The sequence below is a fragment of the Struthio camelus genome, chromosome 12 (genome assembly GCF_040807025.1).
Source record: "Struthio camelus isolate bStrCam1 chromosome 12, bStrCam1.hap1, whole genome shotgun sequence".
In the NCBI taxonomy this organism is placed as follows: Eukaryota; Metazoa; Chordata; class Aves; order Struthioniformes; family Struthionidae; genus Struthio; species Struthio camelus.
Genome location: NC_090953.1, coordinates 26,214,423 through 26,237,119, shown reverse-complemented (window position 1 = coordinate 26,237,119; position 22,697 = coordinate 26,214,423). Strand labels below are relative to the sequence as shown.

Genomic DNA, 22,697 nt, shown 5'->3' with positions numbered 1-22,697 from the left:
TCCTGCCCTGGCCTGCAATAACACCGGGCAGGCTGGAGGCTGACTGGCGAGAGAGCAGCGTGCTTCAAAGCATCTCGGGTGGTGGTGGTGGGGGTGGTGGTGGTAGGGGGGAGGGGTGGGCAGGGCGGTTGGGCGTGCAGGAGGACAAGAAGCCAGCCCTGGGTCAGCAGCGCGCCCTGGCTGCGAGGACGGACAGCCACGTCCTGGTTGGCAAGAGTGCAGCCAGCAGGGCGAGGGCAGGGATCCTCCCCCTCTCCTTGGCGCTTGGGAGGCTGCGTGCGCAACAGGGCGTCCAGTCTTGAATCTCGCGGCCTGGGAAGACCTTGCCCTTGTGGAGCGAGTGCCGGCGAGGCGGACAGGGTCAGCAGGGTGATTGGGGTCTGATGCATGGGACATAGGAGGAGAGGCTGGGAGACCTCGTTGCATGCAGCCCTAGGAAGAGAAGGCTCGGGGAGATCTTATTGCTCTCTGCGGTTGCCCCGTGGGAGCAGAAAGAGAAGGAGGAGCCAGACTCCTTCTGAAGGATGTCACAGCGATAGGACAAGGAGCAAAGGACACAAGTTGTAACACGGTGACATCCCCCTAGATAGAACATAGATTAAGCTTGAGACTCTGTTGCAGCATGGGGATGGCCAGGCTTTGGAAGAGCGGGGTTGTTGGCTTGCCGTTCTTGGAGAGAGGCAAGAACTTGCCTAGACACGTCCGTGAGCCAGCCGACCTAGGCGCCCCTGCTTCGAGCAAGGGGTGGGACCAGCTCACTTCCAGAGGCCCCTTCCAACTCAAACGGTTCAACGCAAGCTGAGCAAAGCGAGCCACGCTCTTCCCTCCTCACTGCTGGGGCAACTCCGGAACTGCAGTGCCCAGTTTGGGTCCCCCCGGACCAGAGAGAGACATGCCAAAAACCTGGAGAGAGCTCCAGGCCCAGGGCCAGACTGAGTCGGCTGGGGCTGAAGCACGTGCCGCAGGAGGTGAAATCGGTCTCATTTCTGAGCCATGGTGCTTTGGCAGCTTCCATCCGAAAGAGGTGTTCCTCACAGCTTTCCCAACTCAGCCTGCATGACCCAATATGGAAGAAATAAAGAAGAAAATGTTTATAGGGATGAAGATATAATAGTGAACTGCTCTGCAAACAGTTCCGTTAGTCAGTAGGCTGGATGATCAACTATAGATGGGTAAGTAACACCTATCTATAATAAAACACCAATAAACAGTCCTTATGGTAAAAACAAGGAAATAAGAAAAACAGTCACATTAAATGCAGAAAAATGAAGTTTTGCCCCTTTGTTTTGCCTATAGTTTGCTTATTTAGCCTCTTTAATTAAGCTATGATGTTGCCGTTTCTAATTGGCATTTCAGGTCAACTGATTTTTTTTGGAAAAATATTTTCATCAGCAATTTATGTATTTTATTTTATCTGTGCAAAATGTGGGTTTATTTCTTACAGAACTGCAATTTAATTAAAATATTTGCTTTATTTTTAGAAAAAAAATTTCCCCTTGTTTTCACACACATATACAAACATGTGTGTGTATATATACATATACACGTGTATATGTGTGTGTGTGTGTGTGTGTGTGTGTGTGTGTGTGTGTGTGTGTATTTTTATATATATACACACAACATTAAAAATGGACAATAAATTTGTTGATTGTACATTTGTATTTTTGACGATTTGAAGTGTGGACAAAACATATATTTGGCTATTCAGTCTCATCACTATTAAAATATAAACTAATGACTTGCTAAATTTATGTTTTTTTAGTTATCATCATTCTTTATTCAGGTCCCTGAACAATTGCTTATTGATTCCGTGTTTTAAGAAACCTTCTTCCCGTAGGCCTCTACAATCTACCTGTCCATGTTTAGATGTTTGCAATGCAGGTATCCATAGCTGAGGTAAATGTTTAAATTACATCTGTGGCTGGTGTAAAGCTGAGTAGACTGAGAAGGTAAGTCAGAAATCTAGATTGTATTTCCTCACTTTATTCAGGTATCTTCATGGGTATCACTACCTGGAAGAACCTGTTTCTCTATATTCCTTATCACAGAAAGGAGTAGCTAAATGCATTGCAGAGAGCAATATTAGGTGAGAAAGGTTGTACCTGATAGTTTGCAGTTAAGGGACCCTCCAACTTGCACGTTGATCACCAGCACTGGTTGACCTTCCTATGTTTTCTTATAGTAAAACAAAGCTCCAAGTCTGCATTCTTATACAGCATAACCCCTTTCGGTATGTTTTTCCAACACATTTGTTTTCTATAATATGTCCTGCCTCCACCTGCAAGGCAGGAATGAAATTATAAATTTAAACAGGCCATAGCGTCTGATAGCGTCTGTTGTTTTTAAAAATACAAGTGAGCTATTTCCGTTCTGATGGCTTTTCAACTCCAGTTCCATTTGCTGACTTCTTGGAAAATACCTCACGTAGTACACCGCTTCTTAATTTGATGCATTCTTTTTCTAAATGCTTTTGTTTAATTACTTGAATGAGATATATGGAATTCCTACTTCAGAAATGAGGATGAGAATAAGATGGTGTTTGAAATATGCAGCATAAACCAATATAGTCTGAAATGTGAGAGCTTAGGTCAGGTGTGATGAGTTCTTCCACTGAGACATGAAAAATTTGTGTTCAGTATAAAATGACAACGCAAGTTCTTGGTGATGTTTTCTTGTCTTCCGGTGAGATGAAGATTTTCACAGGCACATACACAGTCAAACATACAGCTTAGAGTAAAATTCAGAGAGATCACCTACTAAACTTCCTTCAGCAAGTTTGAATAGTCTAGTGTATAACTGTAAAGATATTATGAAATGGGATTTCTTTTTCCCTCCAAATTATATGGATTAACTACTAAGAAATATATACTTTTGAATTCTAATGTATCATTTAGTCTCAAATTTGAACATGTGTATAAAATTATATGAAATCAATTACTTCTAAAATAACAATATCTCAATGAACTTTCTATTAAAGGGAAAGGAAATGCCAGCCTGGACACTTTAGGGATATTACTATTGTGAGTAGCAATAGCACTATTATTAGGGCAACTGTAGTAAACAGTTATTCAGAATATTTTTGCAATAATAAAAGTATAACCTAAAAATCTAATATGTGGTAGTCCATCATGTGGTGACAGACTCTGAGAGCTCATATGTAATTATTACAGTTGCATGTGAAAATTTTCTTTCCTCACTGAAAAAGAAAAAAGAAATGGGAAAATAATTCAAAGGAAAACCATTGCTCAGAATAGAAGTGCTATTGTATTGTCCATAGCTCAAAACTCATTTGAAGCTTTTCAAAAATTCAAGAATGTGCTGATACACATCCCTCCTTGTCCTTCACATCCCTGGACAGAATGATTTGCTCCATATTCTTCCCATGGACTAAGTTGAGGCTGACCACTGTGTCATTCTTGGCTTTCATCTTCTTTCTTGGCCCTCTTGAAAATGGGCACAATATTTGCTTTTTTCCTGTCATCAGAAACCTCCCCAATGGCCACAGCCTGCCAAAGATGGCAAATAACAGTCTCACAATGGCATCAGTCACTTCCCTCAGCACCCTCTGCCACATCCTGTCCAGTCCTTATGGATTTGTGTGCGTTCGGTTTACTGATGTACTCGGTAACTTGACTGTACTACTGTGCGTAGCACTTCTCACACCCAAACTGTGCAGCTACTTGTTTCTTTACAAAAAGATTCATTCAGACCATGGAGGAGGTTTTTCTAAATAAATCTATATTTATTTTTAGCAAATAAAGATGTTTTCCTGAATGATAAAAACTTTTATGTTGTTATCTACAAACATCCATATGGTAAACATCAGCAGCTGAGCTACTCATTTACATTTCCCTTAGAGCCTGAAAAGGAATAAGCACTTTTAGATGTTGTTTGTGTCATCCTTCAGAAGTAATCTAAAATAGGATAGGTGCCAGAAGTGGTCTAGAAAAGTCTAGAAAACAATGACATACTTCAATTTTCATGAGAAGCAATTGACAGTTTTTGATAAGTTGCCTTTGTTCCTGATTTCAGATACCGAGATACCGTTTTTCCCGTTGTGGACAAAACTTCAGGTCTGTGAAGAGAGTTTCATGCAGGATCCTGAAGAGACAGTGAGGTTTGTCTGTTCTTCTGAACTGCATTTTATCTTCCTTTTTTTTTTTTTTTTGAGATAGGAACCCTTTTCTGTATTCATTACCAGGTATACTTAGAAGACAAAACTTCTCCCTTGGTATTGTAGCAGATAGCGAACAATTTAAAATAATGAAAGTCAACTATTCTTTTTTTTTTCTTACATGAGTAGAAACAGTAAAATTAGGAATAATTAAGTTGAAAGTTAAAGTTAAAATAGGGAAAAGTGTGATTCTCGATTGCAATGTAATGGAATGAGGGAAATACCTGTAGCTAGATGCCTTTTTTGAACTATTAATGAAGTCTGTCTTGATGGAGAGAAACAAAATCCCAAATACATCAAAGCACTTTTTTTAGACAGCTATGTGAGAATGGGTAAATCACCTTCTGGAACCATCTCTCTCTTTATCACTATGAAGGTAGCAGACAATGTCATCTAGCAAAAACGTCTACATTTGAATGGACAAGCTTAGGTTAAATGTCTTCTGCCTGAACTATAGCTCTTCAGAAAGTTATAAATTTGTGTTTCCAAAACTAAATTTTGAAAAGTGTCTGAGACCCACACTGAATACAATATTTTGTGAAAACTTTGGAAACCATTAGCAAGTAAAAGAGGAATTTGCCATAGCTAACTTCAGACATTTATAATCTAGTGTTTTGATTGTTGCTCACACACCTAGTGGTGTTTGAAATGCTCAAGAGTATCCAAGACATCCACATAAAGCTAGTAAATATGGTACTGGCCTGTCTTATAGGTCTCCTATAGACCTATCCCCTTCTGGAACATTACTGGAGGCCAGCTAAGGTGCGCTCAGGTATCTCAAAAGGTCTGCGCTTGACACATGCTTTTTCCCCTAAATATTGACAGCTGAGCCTGTTATAGAATCACTCCCTCCATAGTCAAAGGAGAGGAATACACACTTCTAAGACGATCCATCATATCCTAAGAAGTCCAAAATGTCACAATATAGAAATATCTTTTTGTTCTCCACTGAGTATGTTAGGATGGTGTTAACTGGGTGACTAGCATATATGCAGAATTTATATTGCAGGTATCTCTAAGTGTTAATTAGTTTTCTAGACATCAGTTAAAGTACATAAAGAGATAGATGTTTCTTGATCTTGTAAATTTGATGTTTTGTAGATATGTGCTACATTAAGATAAAATTTCTCTTATGTTCTTAAGTTAGGTACTGAGTACTTGAAATTAGCCAAGGCATGGGAAGGCTCTTTCAGTCTCACACAGCTTTGGTTGTCATGTGGTGCCTATTTCTTCCTATTTCTGATAAACTCTTCTCCAGCTGTTCCTTCCCAGGGATGTTCCTACTAGCCTTTTCTTGCTTTGCCCTGCTAACTACTCTCAAGAGACACATTTCCTTGCCATGATGGCCACCCGTGATCCTATGCCTCCCTTCTTCTTACTCCTCTCTCTGCTCCTGCTGTCTGTTTTCCACTGCTCATTGCACTGCAAGACACTGTAGAGAAATGTGAAACTTTTGAGGCCATATTATTGCTTTACTTTTTAAACCATGTTAAATCTTAATAAGAACACACCCAGCAATCACAGTTCTACAAACTATAGAGGATACCTAAGCAGCTCTTCCTGTTTCATAGCTCACAGAAAATTCTTCCTCAAGGTTTTCAGCCCTTCTTATTTTTCAATGTTTCTGCTGTTTGCATTCTAGCCTTGGAAACAACTGCCTTAGATTAGGGTGGTCACTTGAATCTCATACATTTAGATAGAGCTTTTTACCTTAGACTTCTATACATTGCTAATATCAGAAAGGTGTTCCTAGCTAATGCTTTGACTCCTGTTCTAACAGAAATTCTCAAGGAGAAAAAAATGAGCACAACTAACAGAGGTAGGGAACAGACACAGCAGTTTCTGCAGCAATGTCTGGGCTCTGCTTGAACCTTTTGTGGACCTCTTTGGAAGTTGTGGAAGCCTTCTGGGGACCCCTGAGGAACTGGACGGTGCTTGCTGCTAGCAGGAAAGGAGAGCCAGGCAAGAACAGCTGCAGGAGGCCTGAACTTCTCCTGGGAAGCTCTAGCTAGGTGTGGCTGCTGCTAATGAGCTCTCTTGGTTACCCATGATGAGAAGGAGTTGGGGCCTTTGATCCAGGTGGCCCTTGATGAAGGTGGGTCAAGCACCCTTGTGAGTCACTGCTAGGCAGAGGCCTATATAAGAGCCAGGCCTAGCATGCAGTGAACAGCAGCAGTTTGTGCAGAAGGGTGCCAGAAGGCACCTTCATTTTTTGTAGTAGCGTGTGTTTCCTTAGGTATGGTCATGGCATGCTGCAGGGCATGTTCCCCAGTGGCTGTTGGAGTTGCTGCATCAGCTGTGTCTGAAGCTTCAACCCAGACAGACCCTCTGACAGCAGATGCAGCTCTTCAGGTGTCAGGCTGCAGGGAGTGCCTAGGGCCTCCCTGTGAGGGGCCTGGGCTGACAGTCAGCTCTCCTGTGTGAGGTATGCTGTGTTTGATGAGTTGTGTTACCAGATAAAGGAGTTATGGGAGGAAGTCAGTGGGCTGCGTAGCATCCAAGAAGATGAGCAAGAGATAGACAGGGTGTTCTCAGAGACCATGCAGCTCCAGGAGTCCCCAGCCCCCCCACTGCAGCAGAGTTGCCAGAGGGCTCTGTACCGTGGGTAGCAGTACATCGTAACACTGTTGAAGAAGGCTGGAAGCTGGTGACCTCTCATAGAAGGAGAAAGGCTCTTGCTCCTCCTCGAGATTTGCCTTTGAAGAACAAGTTTAGCGCCCTCCAGGCTGAGGAGGAGCTGGGCATGGCTCCAAGGGAGGCAACTGTCCCGACAGACCCTGTACCATGCAGGAACACCCGGAAGAAGCGGCGAGTGATTGTTGTGGGTGACACCTTGCTGCAGGGGGACAGAGGCACCTCTCTGCTGACCTGACCTCTTGTCTAGAGAGGTTTGCTGCCTGCCAGGGGCTCGAATAAGAGATGTCATGGAAAGCCTGCCAAGGCTTGTCCATGCATCAGACTGCTACCCTCTGCTGCTCTTCCATGTGGGCACTAATGACACAAAAGGCAAATCAAAAACCATCAAATGGGATTTCAGAGCTCTGGGAATGGTGGTCAAGGGTCTGGGAGCCAACGTTGTTTTCTCCTCAGTCTTGCCTGTGAGGGGGAAAGACGGGAGGAGGAGTAGACGAGTTTTCCAAGTTAACAACTGGCTGCGCTGCTGGTGTAGGCAACAGGGTTTTTGGTTTCTATGACCATGGGACCCTGTTAGAAGATCGACAGCTGATGGGGAGAGAGGGGATCCACCTTACCAAGCGGGGCACGCGTGTCTTTGCCAACAGATTGGCCAGCCTGGCAAGGAGGGCTTTAAACTAGGCAAGATGGGGGAAGGGGAGTGGTATAGTGGCAGGGGAGTCAGTAAAACACCGCTAAAGTCAGGATGCCTCCAGCGGGTGCATGCAGCCAGGGGGGTCAACGCGGGACATGGCTATGGAGCATCCTCTTGCACCTCTCCTGGGAAGCTTACATGCTCGATTGGCTCTCTGAAATGCCTGTACACCAATGCACGCAGCATGGGGAATAAGCAGGAAGAGTTAGAGATCTGCGTGCAGTTGCAGGGCCAGGATCTCATTGCAGTTACAGAGACGTGGTGGGATAGCTCACATGACTGGAATGCTGTCATGGATGGCTTATGGGTAAGGATTAAAGGGCAGGCTAACAAGGGTGACACTGTTGTGGGGATTTACTACAGGCCACCTGATCAGGAAGTAGTAGTCCATGGGGCCTTCTACAGACAGCTGGAAGTAGCCTCACGATCACAGTCCCCATGGGGGACTTCAACCACCCTGACATCTGCTGGGAAGAGAGCACAGCTAGGCACAAACAGTCGAGGAGGGTCCTGCAGAGCACTGATGATAACTTCTTGACACAGGTGGTGGAGACGCCAACAAGGAGAGGTGTGCTGCTTGACCTTGTGCTAACAAACAAAGGAGGTCTGGTTGGATCTGTGAAGGCTGGGGGCAGCCTTGGCTGCAGCGACCGTGAGATGGTGGAGTTCAGGATCCTGTGAGGAGGAAGCAGGGCAATAAGTAGGATCACAACCCAGGGCTTGAGGAGAGCTAACTTTGGCGTCTTCAGGGACCTACTTAGGGGAATCTCATGGGGTAAGGCCCTTGAAGGAAGAGGTGTCCAGGAGAGCCGGTTAATATTCAAGCGTCACCTCCTCCAGGCTCAAGAGCAGTGCATCCCTCTGAGTAGGAAGTCCAGCAAAGCGGGCAGGAGACCGGCATGGACGAGCAAGGAGCTCCAACAGAAGAAGGAAGTGTACAGAATGTGGCAAAGGGGACAGGCCACTTGGGAGGAATACAGGGACGTTGTCAGAGTATGCAGGGATGCGACGAGGAGGGCTAAGGCCCAGTTGGAATTAAATCTGGCAAGGGATGTCAAGGACAACAAGAAGGCCTTCTTCAAATACATCAATAGCAAAAGGAAGACTAGGGACAAGGTGGGCCCGCTGCTGAATGGGGCGGGTGCCCTGGTGACAAAGGATACAGAGAAGGCAGAGCTGCTGAATGCCTTCTTTGCTGCAGTCTTTACTGCTAAGGCCAGCCCTCAGGAATTCCAGACCCTGGGGACCGGAGAGAAAGTCTGGAGAAAGGAGATCTCTCCCTTGGTTGAGGAGGATCAGGTTAGAGATCATTTGTCCAAACCTGACATCCACAAGTCCATGGGCCCCGACGGGATGCACCCACGAGTGCCGATGGAGCTGGTGGATGTTATTGCTAGGCCACTCTCCACCATCTTGGAGAGGTCGTGGAGAACAGGAGAGGTGCCTGAGGACTGGAAGAAAGCCAATGTCACGCCAGTCTTCACAAAGGGCAAGAAGGAGGGGCCAGGGAACTACAGGCCTGTCAGCCTCACCTCGGTCCCTGGAAAGGGGATGGAACAGCTCCTCCTGGAGGTCCTCACTAAGCATGTGGAGGACAAGAAGGTGATCAGGAGGAGTCAGCACGGGTTCACCAAAGGGAAATCATACATCTTTCTCCCCTCTCAGACTCCTGGGATAGTCTTGAAAGCTCAGCGAGGGTCAGAGAGTGCCTGGGAAGAGCAGGAGGCAGGCATAGGTCTGCATGCGTTGGTGGTATAGTGGTGAGCATAGCTGCCTTCCAAGCAGTTGACCCGGGTTCGATTCCCGGCCAACGCACGCGCTCTTTTCTTCTCCCAGGTGCCTGCAGAGGCCCTTCCACCTCCTGCCAGAAAAGAGCTCAGCTTTCCCCAACAAGTTCATGTTCCCTCAGGGAGCCACTCCCCTTGCTGCATGACTGGGGCTGCAGGGTGGGGCACCCCACAGAGCCCAGGAGAGACAGGCCCCCTCCTCCTTCAGCAATGCCTGCCTTGGCAAAAGCACATGGAAGGCACTGAAGCGGCAGAGCTGCTGAGGGTGGAGGTTACCATGGCCAGGAGTCAAGCGCAGACCAGCTGCTTGGCAGGCAGCTGTGCTCATCTCAGGCACAGAAGTGCCCACAGGCACATACCTCTGCCCTACTTCTCCCAGCACCCACGTCAGCCCTGCCTTCCCCTCCCCGCACACAGCCTCTGGCAACTCCTCAACGTCCCCCACCCCAAGCATCTCGGCCTACTCCCAGGCCTCTAAGAGTGGAAATACCCCAGCCCCGCTCCTTGTTCCCACAGGAAGCCACTCACCCAGGGACTTCTGTTGAGACACTCTCCAGAGTGCACTCGTTGTACCAGGATCTGCCCCAACATAAACATTCTGAATCCAAATTGCACTTGAGAAGGAAAGGCTTCGAGGGAATTTAAAAGTCCTTGCTCTGGCTAAGGCTTGAACTCGCAGAGCCTCAGCCTTTCTCTGCTTTAGTGCTGCTGCATGAGTACTGCATTCTGATTCCACGCCCCACTGGAAAAGGCTTGCCAGCAAGTGATCACCCATGTGGGACTGCACTCCTCACAATGATTTTCCTAGGTGTTATTATCGATCTACATCCTTAAGCTTCCAGGGCAGCTTTGGGCTTCCTCTTACTTTGGGCATTTGCACCAGCACTCCCCGCAGTGCTGCGCTCCAGGTCTCTGGCCAGGGCTGGTGGTGGCTGTGCCACTCCTCAGCCCCTTGTCTGTGCTCCTCCCACCTTCTCCTTTGCTTTCTTAGCATCCAGGCCTCCAAAAGTGCCCCCGAGGGGCAGAGACTGCTGTGGATCACCAAGGCAGTGGACCACAGAGAGGTCCCCCCACAAGAGTGTGGGTGTCCTGGGCACAAAGCTGTTTCTCCCTTCCCTTCAGGGAGCTACATCCACAGCTTCCTGATGGCGAGTGGGGCCCTTCACCGCTCTGCAGGTGGGGAGGAGGTGAAGGCTGGTGCTTGTTCAGGAAAGACAAATCCGGTGGACTGCAAGACCCGGGCGATTTCTCCTCTCCTCCCCAATCTCTTGGCTGCCACTCCCATCTGTAGGTCCAGCCAGGGGCAAGGCTGAGCACAGTTTCACAATGGGCACAATGTACATGCGTGCACACACACACACACACACACACACACAGAGAATACGCACACATGACCTGGCCACATGTATGAATGCAGACAGAGAGCAGTGCTTTTACAAGCACCCGTAGAAACAGCAATGGCACTCACACTGGCGTCACCACCACGAATGGCTCAATCTTTTTCATCAGGTCAGGATTGGAGTTCCATAGTGGATACTCCCTCCTCTCTTGACTGACATGTACGCACACACCTGCAGTCCCTCAACCGCTATCCCAGACCATAGGCCTGTCCAGAGTCCCTGCCTGAGCCATGGCCCCTGTTTATCCATCTCCTGCTCCGACCAGCCGAATGAGCTGGGGAAAACTTCTTTGCGCATCCCCAAGATGTGACATAGAAGGCCAAGGCTGGACCTGCTCCGCTCCTCATGAACAAGGAAGGCTTGGCCGCAGACATGGAAAGCAACGGCAGGAATAAAGCCACGTTGCCCAGGCATGCCACGATGGTCTTGGGAAAGGCAAAGCTTGACTTGTGTTGGGACTGGCAAGGGACACCAAGGGCAAAAAGGAGAGCGTTTACTGCTGCAACACTCTTGTTTGGGCAAAACAGGGTTTGTTTACCGCTGAGTGCAGCAAGGCCTTTGGCATGGTCCCTCATAGCATCCTTGGAGCTAGTCTGGTGAGTTGTGGAGAGGAGACCTGGCCGCTGACTTGTGCGGCAAATGGGCTGGACTGTTGGGCTCAAAGGCTTGTGCTCAGCAGTACAAAGGCCAACTGGTGGCTGCTTACTAGTGGTGTCCCTGGGGGAGCGCTTTGGGTGCCAACAGGCTTTAATGTCTTAAGGGGTGACCTGGACAGCGGGACGGAGGGTACTTGCAGCACATTTGTACAAGAGGCCAGACTGGAGCAAGGCAGCCGAGAGACCGGAGGGCAGGGCTGGTATTAGGAGAACCTCAAAAGGCAGGAGAAAGGGGCCAACAGGAACCGCGTGCAGTTCCACGCAGGCAAAGGCAAGTCACAAAATCACAGTATCACAGAACCGTTGAGGTTGGAAGGGACCTCTGGAGATCATCTAGTCCAACCCCCTGCTCAAAGCAGGGCCAGACAGAGCAGCTTTCCCAGGACCATGTCCTGTCAGGTTTTGACTGCTTCCAAGAATGGAGACTGCACAGCCTCTGTGAACAGCCCGTTCCACTGTTCAACCACGTTCACAACAAAACAGCTTTTCCTTCTGTTCAGATGGAATTCCCTATGTTTCAGTTTGTGCTCATTGCCTCTTGTCTTGTCACGGGGCACTACTGGAACCACTTGGTGGCACCACTTCTAGACCACTCTCCGTCATCTTGGAAAGGTCGTGGAGAACAGGAGAGGTGCCTGAGGACTGGAAGAAAGCCAATGTCACGCCAGTCTTCACAAAGGGCAAGAAGGAGGGGCCAGGGAACTACAGGCCTGTCAGCCTCACCTCGGTCCCTGGAAAGGGGATGGAACAGCTCCTCCTGGAGGTCCTCACTAAGCATGTGGAGGACAAGAAGGTGATCAGGAGGAGTCAGCACGGGTTCACCAAAGGGAAATCATGCTTGACCAATGTGATAGCCTTCTCTGATGGCCTGACTGGCTGGGTAGATGAGGGGAGAGCAGTGGATGTTGTCTACCTGGACTTGAGCAAGGCTTTTGACACTGTCTCCCATCGCAGCCTCACAGGGAAGCTCAGCAAGTGTGGGTTGGATGAGTGGACAGTGAGGTGGCTTGAGAACTGGCTGGATGGCAGAGCTCAGAGGGCTGTGGTCAGTGGCGCAGAGTCAAGTTGGAGGCCTGTGGCTAGTGGTGTCCCCCAGGGGTCAGTCCTGGGTCCAGTCTTGTTCAATGTATTCATCGATGACCTGGAGGAAGGGACAGAGTGCACCCGCAGCAAGTTTGCTGATGATCCAAAACTGGGAGGAGTGGCAGACACACCAGAAGGCTGTGCTGCCATTCCGAGGGACCTGGGCAGGCTGGAGAGGTGGGCGGAGCGGAACCTCCTGAAGTTCAGCAAAGGCAAGTGGAGGGTCCTGCACCTGGGGAGGAATAACCCCATGCAGCAGTACAGGCTGCGGGCTGACCTGCTGGAAAGCAGCTCTGCCGAGAAGGACCTGGGAGTGCTGGTGGACAACAAGTTAAACATGAGGCAGCAGTGTGCCCTTGTGGCCAAGAAGGCCAATGGGATCCTGGGCTGCATGAGGCAGAGTGTTGCCAGCAGGTGGAGGGAGGTGATCCTGCCCCTCTCCTCAGCCCTGGGGAGGCCTCACCTGGAGCACTGTGTCCAGTTCTGGGCTCCCCAGTACAAGAGAGACATGGCCCTACTGGAGAGAGTCCAGCGGGGGGCTACCAAGATGATGAGGGGACTGGAGCATCTCTCCTCTGAAGAAAGACTGCGAGAGCTGGGCCTGTTCAGCCTGGAGAAGAGAAGATTGAGAGGGGATCTCATCAACGTGTACAAGTATCTGCAGGGGGAGTGTCAAGAGGATGAGGCCAGCCTCTTCTCCGTGGTGCCCAGCAACAGGACAAGAGGCAACGGGCAGAAACTGAACCACAGGAAGTTCCATCTGAACCTGAGAAAAAACTTCTTCACTGTGAGGGTGACAGAGCATTGGCACAGGTTGCCCAGAGAGGTGGTGGAGTCTCCTTCGCTGGAGATATTCAAAAGCTGTTGGGATTGAGTCCTGAGCAACGTGCTCTGGGTGATCCTGCTTGAGCAGGGAGGTTGGACTAGCTGATCTCTAGAGGTCCCTTCCAACCTCAACCATTCTGCGATTCTGTGAAAATTTAAGGGCAGAATAAACTATACCACATGACATTTTGCCTTTAGTCCATTCCCTCTTACAAATTATTTTCCCCCTTTACTTCTGAATCTAAGGTAATACTTTGTGCTTGAATAAACTTGTGTTCTGTTGCAACATACATTACACTCCTGTCTGTGTTGACTTTATATATGCCCTAACTGCTTTGACAAAAGGACTTTTACCTGATTGTCAGCACTGTTTAACAGTTGTCTGATTCATGCTGCTTTGAGGTTATTTAGGTATCCTCATGGGCAATAATGAGGACTCTTTTCTGCTTTGTTTTGTGTGTTATTCTTTTTCTTTTGAGTGTCGCTTTTTAGTACTGTTCTTAGCCTAATTAGCATGAAGATGCCCTGACACATCTTTCCAGGTGCCCAGAGATGCTCTTCTACCTAAAAATTCCCTCCCCTCATTGTTGTCTGGGTCAAGAATATCTTGGAGCCCATGACCAAAGGAGCTAGTCCAATACGCTATTCCAATGTGGCTCCTCTTTGTATCTGCGGCATTTCAAACATTTCAATAATTTTTTAAGATTCTTAAAGAGTTCATAGGTAATAAAATGGGCTATCTAACAATGTGGAAGCACTAGGAAGAGAAGAATCAGGGGATATCTTTTTGTTGTCTTCAGCTACTTACTGTGGGGGTGCAGAAAAGATGAAACCAGATGTTTCTTAGAGAAGCATTGTGTTAAGATATGCAAGGTGATAGGCACGAGTTGGAACATGTGAAATTCTAATTAGACACTAGGGAAATCTTTTTCTACCTGACAGTAATCAAAACATTGGAAGAGTTTACAAAGAGAGTTTGTTTGAATATCCTTGGAGTTATTCAAAACTTCATTGGACAAGACCGTGAGCTATATATCAAATGGTTCCTGCTTGAGTGAGGGATGCATCAGCTTCTATAGAGGTTTCTTCAAACCTATATTTTTCTGTGTGTTTATGAAACTGTGCTGAATGTGCTGGGTTTTCAAACCTGAGACTAATTTGGAGCTGATCTGCCTGGAACTTTATGCAGGATATGTAAGACTCCACCTTCTTAGAAATGATTCAAAATTTCCTGTGTGATTTACACCACTACATCTGAACTACTCTAATTGTAACTGAATATGCTACTTCTGTAAATGGTTGTGGAAACTTTCCTATAGGAGACAAAATGAAGATTACAAAGCAAATTTGTGATGTTCCTTGACTAGAAAGGCCAGAAACTCCTCCTTACCTGTCGAATACAACACCCCCCCGCAACCCCAAACCCAAAACCCAGCAACACCTAATAGATCAGAATGAATGGAACACAGACTTGGTTTGCTAAATTCTTATATTTTTAAAGAGATTTAAGAAATAATTTAGCCCAATGCTATTCAAGTGCAGCTGGGGTTGCAAGACTAACACCTTTATCACCTGTAGAAATTCCAGCCAAAATTATGTGCACTGAGATGGAGGTATTTGTGTTTTGTTTTTGTTTTTATAATCTAGTCCCTGTGGGCTGCTTCATTTTTTGTCTTCTGTTTTTCAGGCAACTCACCTATGAATTCTATTTAGGGAATACTTGACTTCTTTGTTCTGCAGCTTGCCAGTGAATCACAGATCTCATCCCAGGAGACTGACCAAAGAAATAGGAAATTTACCTCCTCATGATGTTGTTGATATTTTGTACATTATTAACATCATAAACAGCCTTTTTTTTTCCCCCTCTAGCTAGGTCATCAGAGATTTCCAGTAGAGTCTGAAAAAGCTTCCTCCTTGCATCTTAGCTGAATAGCTAAAAGTCCCTGAGAATTTACAGTCCTGCTTTTCATCACAGTCACAGTATTAATCTCTCAACTAGAAAAATGGCAGGTAGGTATGAAAGAAAATAGCAGGATAGAAATTCTCAAGTCTTTTAACTCCACAAATTAAGTAGCTTTGTTCTCAGCTTTGCTTTCTGGCTATCTCAGTTACTCACTATCGGAGGACCCCACTACAATGAGAAAAATGATGATTGAAGGTGAGGTGACATTTGGGCAGAAAGACGATTTATTTTGTCATGTAATTGATACATTTGGAAAAATAGGCAAGCTTCAGCATGAAAAGACTTTTCTTTGCATTTGTATTTAAGAAACCGTCTTTCAAAAAAAAATGTTTGGGAGGGATACTTTCCTCTGACGTGCTGCTACTTTTCCAGATGTATTAATCAGTTAATTGTAGACAAAATTAGTGAACATCTGTGAAACAGAAGGGAAGTATTGGAAAGGGAAGAACAAATGTGGTTGGAAGAAGGAGAAAATGAAAGTGAGTAGATCACCTGTGGCTCACTGGGAAAAACAAACAGAATCAGAGGGGACATACCTTAATGGAGTGATGTCTTTCCACCCATGGATTTCAATGAGGATCAATTGTGTTCTTAAAGGTGACAAGTAGTGTGTAATAAACGGAAGCATTTGTATTTAAAAGAAAATTATACCTCTAACCCTTCAAATGTAGGCAACAATGATTGGTTGATGACTCCATAATATTATTAACTATAATGTTTCCAATAGAGCTTGTTCAAAGATTGGGTTAAAAGTATTTTCAGATATATATGATCAGTTTTTGATAGTGGGCACACATATGCCTAAATTACATTTTGGCTGCATGCTCAGTTTTTTATTAGGAAATTAGTTTTATTTTGTGTGTGTGTTTATTGTTTTTATAGTAAAAGAATAAACCAAAGAAGCATGAGAAAGTGAGTGACTGGGCCGGAAGTAAATGACGATGACTTTGTCATCGGTTCCTCTGGTGGTGAAGGGTCTGGGAGCCCAGGTTGTTTTCTCCTCAATCTTGCCTGTGAGGGGAAAGGACAGGAGTAGGAGTAGACAAGTTTTCCAAGTTAACAGCTGGCTGCACCGCTGGTGTTGGCAACAGGGCTTTGGTTTCTATGACCATGGGACCCTGTTTGAAGATCAACAGCTGATGGGGAGCGATGGGATCCACCTTACCAAGCGGGGCACGCGTGTCTTTGCCAGCAGATTGGCCAGCCTGGTACGGAGGGCTTTAAACTAGGCAAGATGGGGGAAGGGGAGTGGTATAGTGGCAGGGGAGTCAGTAAAACACTGCTCAAGTCAGGATGCCTCCAGCGGGTGCATACAACCAGGGGAGACAGCATGGGACATGGCTACGGAGGATCCTCTTGCACCTCTTCTGAGAAGCCTGCGTGCTTGACTGGCTCTCTGAAATGCCTGTATACCAATGCACGCGGCATGGGGAATCAGCAGGAAGAATTAGAGATCTGTGTGCGGTCGCAGGGCCAGGATCTCATTGCAGTGACAGAGACATGGTGGGATAGTTCACATGACTGGGATGCTGTCATGGATGGCTATGTGCTTTTTAGGAAAGACAGGCCAGGAAGGCGAGGTGGTGGAGTTGCTCTTTATGTGAGGGAGCAACCAGAATGTCTGGAGCTCTGCCTCGGGGTGGATGAAGAGCAAGTTGAGAGCCTATGGGTAAGGATTAAAGGGCAGGGTAACATGGGTGACACTGTTGTGGGGGTCTACTACAGGCCACCTGACCAGGAGGAAGTCATCGATGAGGCCTTCTACAGACAGCTGGAAGTAGCCTCACGATCAGAGGCCCTGGTTCTCCCGGGAGACTTCAACCACCCTGACATCTGCTGGGAAGAGAGCACAGCTAGGCACAAACAGTCAAAGAGGTTCCTGCAAACCATTGATGATAATTTCTTGACTCAGGTGGTGGAGACGCCGACGAGGAGAGGTGCAATGCTAGACCTTGTGCTAATGAACAAAGAAGGTCTAGTTGGAGAGGTGAAGGTTGGGGGCAGCCTTGGCTGCAGTGACCATGAGATGGTGGAGTTGAGGATCCTACGAGGAGGGAGCAGGGCAATGAGTAGGATTGCAACCCTGGACTTGAGGAGAGCTGACTTTGGCCTCTTGAGGGACCTACTTAGGGGAATCTCATGGGACAGGGCCCTAGAAGGAAGAGGGGTCCAAGAAACCTGGTTAATATTCAAGCGTCACCTCCTCCAGGCTCAAGAGCAGTGCATCCCTCTGAGTAGGAAGTCCAGCAAAGCGGGCAGGAGACCGGCATGGACGAGCAAGGAGCTCCAACAGAAGAAGGAAGTGTACAGAATGTGGCAAAGGGGACAGGCCACTTGGGAGGAATACAGGGACGTTGTCAGAGTATGCAGGGATGCGACGAGGAGGGCTAAGGCCCAGTTGGAATTAAATCTGGCAAGGGATGTCAAGGACAACAAGAAGGCCTTCTTCAAATACATCAATAGCAAAAGGAAGACTAGGGACAAGGTGGGCCCGCTGCTGAATGGGGCGGGTGCCCTGGTGACAAAGGATACAGAGAAGGCAGAGCTGCTGAATGCCTTCTTTGCTGCAGTCTTTACTGCTAAGGCCAGCCCTCAGGAATTCCAGACCCTGGGGACCGGAGAGAAAGTCTGGAGAAAGGAGATCTCTCCCTTGGTTGAGGAGGATCAGGTTAGAGATCATTTGTCCAAACCTGACATCCACAAGTCCATGGGCCCCGACGGGATGCACCCACGAGTGCCGATGGAGCTGGTGGATGTTATTGCTAGGCCACTCTCCACCATCTTGGAGAGGTCGTGGAGAACAGGAGAGGTGCCTGAGGACTGGAAGAAAGCCAATGTCACGCCAGTCTTCACAAAGGGCAAGAAGGAGGAGCCAGGGAACTACAGGCCTGTCAGCCTCACCTCGGTCCCTGGAAAGGGGATGGAACAGCTCCTCCTGGAGGTCCTCACTAAGCATGTGGAGGACAAGAAGGTGATCAGGAGAAGTCAGCACGGATTCACCAAAGGGAAATCATGCTTGACCAATCTGATAGCCTTCTATGACGGAATGACTGGCTGGGTAGATGAGGGGAGAGCAGTGGATGTTGTCTACCTGGACTTGAGCAAGGCTTTTGACACTGTCTCCCATCGCAGCCTCACAGGGAAGCTCAGCAAGTGTGGGTTGGATGAGTGGACAGTGAGGTGGCTTGAGAACTGGCTGGATGGCAGAGCTCAGAGGGTTGTGGTCAGTGGCGCAGAGTCTAGTTGGAGGCCTGTGGCTAGTGGTGTCCCCCAGGGGTCAGTCCTGGGTCCAGTCTTGTTCAATATATTCATCGATGACCTGGAGGAAGGGACAGAGTGCACCCTCAGCAAGTTTGCTGATGATCCAAAACTGGGGGGAGAGGCTAACACACCAGAAGACTGTGCTGCCATTCCGAGGGACCTGGGCAGGCTGGAGAGGTGGGCGGAGCGGAACCTCCTGAAGTTCAGCAAAGGCAAGTGGAGGGTCCTGCACCTGGGGAGGAATAACCCCATGCAGCAGTACAGGCTGGGGGTTGACCTGCTGGAAAGCAGCTCTGCCGAGAAGGACCTGGGAGTGCTGGTGGACAACAAGTTAAACATGAGGCAGCAGTGTGCCCTTGTGGCCAAGAAGGCCAATGGGATCCTGGGCTGCATGAGGCAGAGTGTTGCCAGCAGGTGGAGGGAGGTGATCCTGCCCCTCTCCTCAGCCCTGGGGAGGCCTCACCTGGAGCACTGTGTCCAGTTCTGGGCTCCCCAGTACAAGAGAGACATGGCCCTACTGGAGAGAGTCCAGCGGGGGGCTACCAAGATGATTAGAGGGCTGGAGCACCTCTCCTCTGAAGAAAGACTGCGAGAGCTGGGCCTGTTCAGCCTGGAGAAGAGAAGATTGAGAGGGGATCTCATCAACGTGTACAAGTATCTGCAGGGGGAGTGTCAAGAGGATGAGGCCAGCCTCTTCTCCGTGGTGCCCAGCAACAGGACAAGAGGCAACGGGCAGAAACTGAACCACAGGAAGTTCCATCTGAACCTGAGAAAAAACTTCTTCGCTGTGAGGGTGACAGAGCATTGGCACAGGTTGCCCAGAGAGGTAGTGGAGTCTCCTTCGCTGGAGATATTCAAAAGCCGGCTGGATGTGATCCTGGGCAATCTGCTCTAGAGGACCCTGCTTGAGCAGGGAGGTTGGACTAGATGATCTCCAGAGGTCCCTTCCAACCTAAACGATTCTGTGATTCTGTGACTTAAAAAAACCCCACTTCTTTTCAATAAAAATATATATTATAATGGGAGAAGCAATGAAGACTATGGAATGTGTGTATATATGTTTTAACTTCATTACAAGAAATGTTTTGGAAGTAACTTTTTTCATTAGCTATATTCATTGATATTGATCCTCACTCTATCGTCTCTGCATTGAATGAACAGAGAAAAAGACTCATCTTGCAGAATTAGCAGTCTACAATGTAAGCCTGAAATATGTGTCCACTTGCCCTAGGAGAATAATCTCAGAACTTTTTATTCTTATTCCATATAAATAAACTTACCTGAAACAGAAAAAAGAATGAGAGCATGTGCTCTGTTTGAGACAATCTGCTAAAGAATACTCTTTTTTAAATCGCAGCAATGTACAAAAGAAATATTGATGACTGTGTACACCACGAAGCACCTTGCAGGGGCTATCATTGCTAAAAAAATTGCATACTGTGCGAGTTTTAAGGTAAACAAAGTATCAGGAAGAGATGGTAGCTACTAGAAATGTAGAAGTTGAAATTGACTTAATGAAATGCAGGCAGAATAGAGGAAAGAGAGCATCAAGAGTGACTCACGTGAGTTAAAGCATTGTAGATGAGACTGAAGGTTGTAGTGGGAAGTTGCAGATGGACAGAACTGAAATACGAGCGTGGCTGGAGTGGAAGAAAAAGCAGTGTTTCATATCTTTCACGTTCTGCTGTATGCATAGAAGAAAGACTTTGCTTTAATATTTTCATATTTCATTTTTTAATATTTTCATATTTCATATTAATATTTCTCATATTTTTACTCTTTGTTCTTGTTACAAAGAGGAAGTAAGAAAAGACTACATTTAAGCTGCTTTTGTTCATGTGCATTTCTTGTGTTTCTATTCAGCTTTTATGTTTTATTTCATGCATTGTGTTTTGCACATGTTTACACATTCATCTATATTAAAAGAGCACAGAAACAAATGAATATTTTAATACCTTTTTTCCTCGCAGCTGTGCAACCTTGACATTTTGCCTTTGCTTGTCCTTGTTCCAGTAATGCTGAACCAGACAGAGGTGAGGGAATTCATCCTTTTGGGCCTCACGGATCTCCAGGGGTTGCAGCACTTTTTCTTCATCGCCTTCCTGTTGCTCTACCTGACCAGTCTTCTGGGAAACAGTGCCATTGTGACCACAGTGATATTTGAGTCCTGGCTCCACGCACCGATGTACTTCTTCCTGGGAAACCTCTCCTGCCTGGACATCTTCTACTCTACGGTTACTGTTCCCAAGACGCTCGCTGGCTTTCTCTTTGGGCATCAGCCCATCTCTTTTGGTGGGTGCTTGGCCCAGCTCCACTTCTTCCACTTCCTGGGCAGTACTGAAGCTGTGCTCCTGGCCATCAGGCCTATGACCGCTATATGGCCATTTGCAGCCCCTTGCGCTACGCCCTGGTCATGAGCTCACCCACATGTCTGTTGCTGGCTGTGGCCACCTGGGCGACTGGTTTTTTTCATGCCACAATGCACTCAGTCATGACTTCTCAGCTGAGTTTCTGTGGCCACAGCCACATCCAGCACTTCTTCTGTGACATCAAACCACTTTTGAATTTGGCTTGCAGTAGCACCAGCCTCAACTTGGTCTTCCTCAATGTTGACACCACATCCATTGCTCTAGCCCCTTCCACTCTCATAGCCCTCTCTTACCTCTATGTTATCGTCTTCCTCTTCCTGAAATTTGAGTCCAAAGGAGGAAGATGGAAGGCTTTCTCCACCTGTGCTTCCCACTTCAGTGTCGTGGCCCTGCTGTACATACCAGTTTTCTTCAATTACACACCTCCCTTCTCAGGAAGCTCCTCCAAAAGGGAAACGCAGGTGTCTCTCATGCATAGTGTTGCCACCCCAGCTCTGAACCCTCTAATCTACACTCTTAGGAACCAGGAAGTGAAATCTGTCCTGAAAAAGAGTTAGGGAGAAAACTTTTCCCTGGAGGAAAATGACTAAAATAAGGACAAAACTCAGAACGCGGTTACTCCACCTCTGATATCGTCAGGGAAAAAGGACAAGAGGACACTATGTTGCAAGAGACTGAAAAATTACTGGTTATCTCATGTAGTTTTAAGCATTTGGAAGTTAATTGCACAGATCTAAATTAGGAGAGACTTTCAAGGGCTTGATGTTTCTTCTGTCATTTCAGATGTCTTACGGTATCCCATCTGGTCTCCAGCTGCCAATACAGCCATGTATGTCTCTTGCAGGTCCTGAGTCACAGCTGATAGCCCCATGCAGTTGTTCCGGATAATCTAAGGTATTAAATGATGACTTGATAGCTATGGTTAGGCAGCTGAATGATTCTCCTGTTAGGTGCTGTGGTTCTTAACACAGACATTCACCACCTTCAGTCTTTACCTGGACTGCAGTTTCACACTGAAATCAAAGGAAAGTGTAAAACACTCTCAGAGACTAGATGTGCTGGCACAAGCTTTTGGTTTACTGAGGACAGAGCAAAGGGGTACTTTGAATTGTCAGCATAATGATCTAGATGCAGAGAATGGGGAATAAACTCCTGGCTACAGGTATGATTTTTGAAGATGATACCTTGACCCAGTTGGCCAAAACCTCTTGCATTTGCAGTCAACAGTTTTTAAAAAGATTGCATCCAGCTTGACAGTTCAGATTCACCTAAGGTAGGTGTGAGTAGGTCAGATGAACTGCCTATTTCTCTCTATTGACTAAAAGGGAAGCCTACACTTCAGGCATCCAAAGCTTAATCAGAAGAATCCTATCCAAGGATAAGCTTTTTTGTTAACTTTTTTCAAAATTAAGCATTTAATTTTCAAACCTCTATCCCATTTTTTGCATTTTTCTTCCTTGTCTATGCTTAATCTCCAAGGCTGAGCTCCGCACTTCTCTGCATGGAGGAGAACTCCACCCAGTTCCGTGGGCTCCCCTTGCTAGGATTCCCAGCTATCACGGAGCTACAGATACTGTGCTTCACAGTATGGCTGTTGTCCTATGTTTTAGCCATTTTTGAGAACATGGTCATAATTGCCCTGAGCAGGACAAACTGTGAGGTCCACAAGCCTCTGTATTTTTTCCTCAGTCACTGAAGTCTGGTACATCTCAGCCACTGTCCCCAAACTCTTAGCAAAATTTCACTGTTGAGCACAGGGGAATTTCCCCTGTGGGATGCACGACCCCATCCTCTGCTTCCTGTTTTTGTCTGGCCTCTGTCCTCAGACATCATGGCCACATCAATACTTCT

At 47.1% G+C, this 22,697-nt stretch overlaps 1 non-coding gene and 1 pseudogene across 1 annotated transcript; both read left to right on the top strand.

Annotated features, from left to right (window-relative positions):
• Window positions 1-3,870: 3,870 nt before the first annotated feature.
• LOC138068893 (olfactory receptor 12D1-like) lies at window positions 3,871-21,886 on the top strand (annotated as a pseudogene).
• Window positions 9,246-9,317, top strand: TRNAG-UCC (transfer RNA glycine (anticodon UCC)). Its single transcript has one exon. It is a non-coding gene; the product is annotated as a tRNA-Gly (tRNA).
• Window positions 21,887-22,697: the final 811 nt, after the last annotated feature.